This window comes from Pelmatolapia mariae, linkage group LG10_11 (genome assembly GCF_036321145.2).
Source record: "Pelmatolapia mariae isolate MD_Pm_ZW linkage group LG10_11, Pm_UMD_F_2, whole genome shotgun sequence".
Lineage (NCBI taxonomy): Eukaryota > Metazoa > Chordata > Actinopteri > Cichliformes > Cichlidae > Pelmatolapia > Pelmatolapia mariae.
In genome coordinates, this window is record NC_086236.1 from 44,038,293 (window position 1) to 44,044,095 (window position 5,803).

Below are 5,803 nucleotides of genomic sequence, written 5' to 3' on the forward strand. Positions count from 1 at the left end.
AAAAAAATAATTTCTGTCCGCTATAAGGGAGAACATCACAGCCTGATACCTGCAGGTCTGACAGCAGCAGGTGTATCACTCCTGTTTCTACCTGGAGACAGCAGTCACCTCATTGTTCTGACACACAACACAAAACACAACACTACACACTAACTACACAAGACAACACATGAACTACACACTCCAAACACGCTAAACGTCACAAATCTCTCACATCTCAAAACTCGCTCTCTCTCTTTTTCTGCTCTCTCTCTCTCTCTCCGTCACTCCTAAAACTTCCGCTGTGCTTTGTGTTTTTGTTTTTTTTGATCATAAGCAGAGAGTGCTTGCTAGCGCTAACGTGACGAAACTATTGAGGAAAAAACGCCGCGTATATATTGTTTATCATGACTCTGGTTTTACGTGGCCTATCAACACAATTTATAAACTGGTATATATCACCTTGTTGCTTTGTCTTTAAGTGGTCATGTGATTGGCTTACCACGACTACTTTATTCTTCTGCTTCAGTCAAACAGCAGCACTCATGCGATTGTTTTGCCCCCTTAGCTCCAGGTGTTGTGCTAGACAGTGATCGTGATTACCGTCCGCGGGAGCGCGCAGCTGCTTAAAGCTGTACTTACGTAGTCAGCTACTTCCGTGCAACTGATATAAGATGCGGTAAGCTGAACACAGCTTCAACCGTCTGTTTGTTGAAAAATAGTAACGGACCGCGTTTCCTTGTTAGTAACTGTAACGGCGTTGTAAGGATAGGAATAGTAATTAGTTAGATTACTCGTTACTGAAAAAAGTAACGCCGTTAGTAACGCCGTTACTTGTAACGCCGTTATTCCCATCACTGCTTAGGACAGGCAATAAGAGCACACTGGTTTATGAAGCCACGAGGGGGGGGTCTGTGGCTTCATAGCTGCCATAGCTGAAGATGAAGCTGCCAGGTAGGAGGAAAACAGGACCACAGAGAAAGTTCATGGATGTTGGTATGAGTGAAGAGTATGAGAGGGTTAAGATGAGATGGAGGCAGATCATCTGCTGTGATGTCCCTCATCATCATTACCTCTTCATCTGTGGCTCTCTTCCAAAGTAATTTGTCCTGTCTTCTTCGCCTCACCCACAACCAGTCACAGCAGATGGCTGTCTTTCCTGAGCTGGGTTCTGTTGGAGGTTTCTTCCTGTTGAAAGGGAGTTTTTCCTTCCCACTGTCACCAAAGCACTTGCTCATAAGGGTGCCATCTGATTGTTGGGGTTGGTTCTGTCTTCTCTGTAATATTGCACGGTCTTTCTCTTACAATATAAGGCGCCTAGAGACAACTGCTGTTGTGATTTGTTACTATATAATTAAAACTGAATTGAAATTGAATTGAATAATAGCCAGAAGAACAAGAAGAATCAATTTTCTGACGCAGCTTGCATACATGTGCTCTCTTACTGAATATGCCCATTTACAGAAATCCACATTAATTCTTTAATGTCAGTTAGCAGGTCAGAGTGAGTACAGGTAAACCTGTGGAAAATCATACATAATGTCCAGAAGAGTTGAGTCTCCAATTACTTAACCCTAATGGATCTTCAGGATCTGCTGCATGGAAAGAAGCTGCTACAGCAAGAACTTTGTGCTCCTGCATGTTTGTGAAACATATAAGTTTCTCCAAGCGTTAAGGAAAGAAATGCAAAAATGACTAAAAGCAAAAAAAGAAAAAAGAAAAAAAGACAGTGGTTTAGTCACTAGGCCTTTCGCGCTTAACTGGGGGGAAAAGATGTGTGAAAATAATGAAAAAAACATTTGATCAAAAGATAATGAACAGCCTCAATCTGAGACTGGCTGAAACAAAACACTGACTAATGATATCATTCACAGTTGTGACAACATTATTTAAACCAATTACCCCTTAAACTTTGTATATTTGCTCTCAGGGTATGAGAGTTTTTTTCCTCTCCTTGGGGGTTTATCTGGTCTCTTATTACACTGTTTGTTCTTTTAGCTTCATTGCTTCATCTGCCAGGTTGCTTTGTCTTAGCTGTTAAAATGAAAACTGTTTTAAAACTTTTCTCTGTCTTCTTAATTGAAACGTTACACGGTAGCTTAGTAAATGCACCATACTGACATGTCACAATATATTTTCTACACTGACTATTTAACGTGAACTTCTTCTCTCCACTGCTTTGTGGAGAGAAAAAACTAACAGGACAAAAACTAACATCCAAAAGCAAGAAAATCAGGATATGATATGGAAAAGAAAAAGATGAAGAAAATGAGCTTAGTTATCCAAACATCTTTTGGCTTAGCTTATTTCAAGTCTGTGGTGGATTTATTGTTTCCACATGAGACTCAGCTGCCCAGAGGAAAGGGAATTTTGTCCAATGAACTTGAGGAAAAAACTGAGGAAAAAAATAGCCTTCTAATGGCCTTAGAGGTCACCCCAAGGTTAACCTGGGTTAAGCTAACTTGAAAAAATGGTGCGTGTGTGTGACGGAGAGTACATGTATGCCAGGGCTGTGTTTCTGTATGTTTTGTGTACATATACATATATATATATATTAGGGGTGGGCGATAGAAACGATATACGATAGAAACGATATAAATTTGGCCAACGATAGAGATTTTGACTATACCGCTCTATCGCGATAGCGCATGTTGATGATGTCATCAAGCTGCGCCTGTTTTGGTCGAAAGCATGGCAGCGGCTACAACCATTATCATCTGCAAATTATGCCGGGCGACAGTCATAGCAAAGAGATGAAGCACTTTTGAAATATGGGGAAAGCCAAACACTGCGCTTCCTCCACTTCCCTACCATTGATTCATTAATGTTGAATTCTCTCGCAGCTGTTCTATTCCGATATTGTTGCAGTATATTAATAACTAACTTTGTATTGTGGATGAATAATCTCAGTTCTCCTGACTGAAGTTTGGCCCGTGTATAGCATCCTGTTATGCGATTGCATTTGTCCATACAGAATCCCTCACGTTAACTTTTATCGAGTGGGAAAAAAAGTTGGTGTTCATCCTCCAGCTTCACTGTGCTAATGTTATGCTAACATAGCTGTGTCGCTAGCAATCACGTAGCACAACATTACATACCAGCTAGCCCAACTTCAGTAACCCTGCAAACGTCACTGCTGTTTAGTTTTCTGTCTTCATTTATGTTGGAAGTGGTAGCAGAGCTGTACGTTTTAATTGGTTTCAAAAATCTCTCAGTCAGAACATGGTATGTCATGTTTAGATGGAAACTAGCGAGCCAACTTCCTGTTAACTTGTAACTCTGTTAAATTTAATAAATTCTGTTTTCATGGATGCCTGTATGTTAAACTTAATTGTTACACATGGTAAAGCAGCAACGCTGATGATTTTATTAAAGATGAAAGAATTTAGACCGTTTTTAACTCTCAGTATTCATTTGACTTTGGGACCTGAAGGGGACGGAGTTTTGGACCCGGATTACTCCAGGAAGCTCCTCACTACGGCAGCCGTAATGCTCTGACAATCCATCAAGCAGTGCGGCTTACCAAAGTTGTACTAAAACATTTTTAACAGATTTCTGCACGCCAAAATCGTTTCGAGGTCAGTAAGCACAACCAGAATTCATACATAAGGCACACTCTCGATTTTTGAGAAAATTAAAGGATTTTAAGTGTGCCTTATAGTGTGGAAAATACGTTATACAGAAGAAAAGAATATATCGTGATATACATCGTTACCGCAAGTGCTTCAAATTATATTGCGATATGGATTTTAGGCCATATCGCCCAGCCCTAATATATATATATATATATATATATATATATATATATATATATATATATATATATATATATATATGTACACATACTGAAGAGAGACAAAGTAATGTCCAGATGAACAACTTTCAGGGATTTCCTTACTTGGATTATTAAGAATGCATGAAGACAGATACAGGATATCTGTTCGTCCTCAGGAGGACACAGTGAAGCAACAGGAAAACAAAAAGATTATTAAGACAAGGAAAAGCAATGTTATCCAATCAAACCATTAATGTATCTGTGTCTGCAGAGCTGGGGAAACCAGGTTATTGGGTTACATCACTTGGCTGAAGGCCAAAGGATACCATAAGTCTGCCACAGCATGCTTTAGCAGGGCTGTGTTACTCGCCCTGTAACTTTAAATGACTTTGAAAACTTTGGTGTAAATGTAGTTATTTGTTACTTAGCTGTTTAAGAGAAGGCTGTTAAATGCAATGAAAACAAAAATAAATTGTAGGAGAATCACATCAGTTTCACCAGTAACTGGTGGACAAACCTCATTTCAGGTCAGTTATTTGTACCAGTAAGGATTCAATGTTTGAATTGCAACAAACATTTCACAGAGCTAACCTTCCTAATCACTTTCTTTGGTTTCCTGGTGTCACCATATCTGATGCTGCTCCCTGAGCTCACCACAAGTGACTGACAGAAAATCTCTAACATTTAGCTGTACATTTGTCCCCTTCCTTAGGAAATCAATCCTGCTCTTCCCTCGTCATTTTTGTTTTGCAGCCCCTGTGTTTGTATTCCAGTTCAGAGGACCCAGGTAACTGCACTCCACTGCATCCTTTCCCACAACAGACATGAGCCTTGCGACTATCCTCTTCCTTCTTCCATCTCTCTGGTCTTACTCACATTCAGAAGCAGTAGATTCCTCCCAAACAACTCCACAAAATCATCCACCAGTGCATCACTGATACATCCATCCACTGCAAAATCATCTAATTTAGTATTTCTATAGCTGGCATGGTCTAAGGTGTACGAGGTGGACAGAAATGGAGACAGTTTCTTGTGGATCTCCTGTGCGCGGCCCATCGCCAAATCAGAATTATACTGTGGCCCATCTATCAGGTAGTCAGTAATGCATTTACTGACACTTTCTATAGCTTCTATAGTTGGCTCACAGAAGCATGTAGATAGCAAATTAACAGGGTTCTAAGAGAACTTGGTGCACAACACAGGAGGAAGTAGCAGGTAGATACAATCAGAAAGGTCTTTTTTCTGTCAATTCAGTTTAGGCAAGTTCAATTCAATTTCATTTATATGGTGGCAAATCACAAGAACGGCTTCTTTAAGGCACTTTATATTATAAGGTAAAGACCCTACAATAATACAGAGAAAACCCCATCAATCAGATTACCCCCTATGAGCAAGCACTTGGTGACAGTGGGAAGGAAAAAAACCCTTTCAACTGGAAGAAACCTCAGGCAGAACCAGGCTCAGGGAGGGTTGACCATCTGCTGCGACCTGCTGGGGGTGATGGGAGAGAGATAGAACAAACAACATACTGTGGAGGAGAGCCATTAAAATAAAGCCATCTGGGGGGAAAACAGCAATACTGGACATGCTAATACTATCCAGCGAAAGCACGACTGAATCCTCATGTGCCCCGTGTCCTTACTCTGTCCAGATCTGATGGTATTAGTCTCTACAGTCTTGTATCCAATGAGTCTGATACCAGTGAATGAAGAAAGTTGTTTTCATATCTGTGTTTCTGGTCCTCACTTCCTGCCAGGGAGATAAATATCTAAGCACTGGAAAACACAGCATCCAAAGCACTCAACAGACTGACCAAAGTCAACAGAGCATACTGGATAACTCAAATATTAAATCCTCTTATGAATAAGGAAACACTGTGTCAGCTGGGTATTTGAAAAAGCAGCTAATGATGAGTTACAGACCATATCGCATAAAGGAAAATTGTGTTTTCGAATAGTTATTTTTCTTGGGGTTCTCCTGCTCATGTCACAGCTTTTAACGATGAACTTTAAACCTTTTTGGTGGCGAGACAAAATGATTTCATGAGAA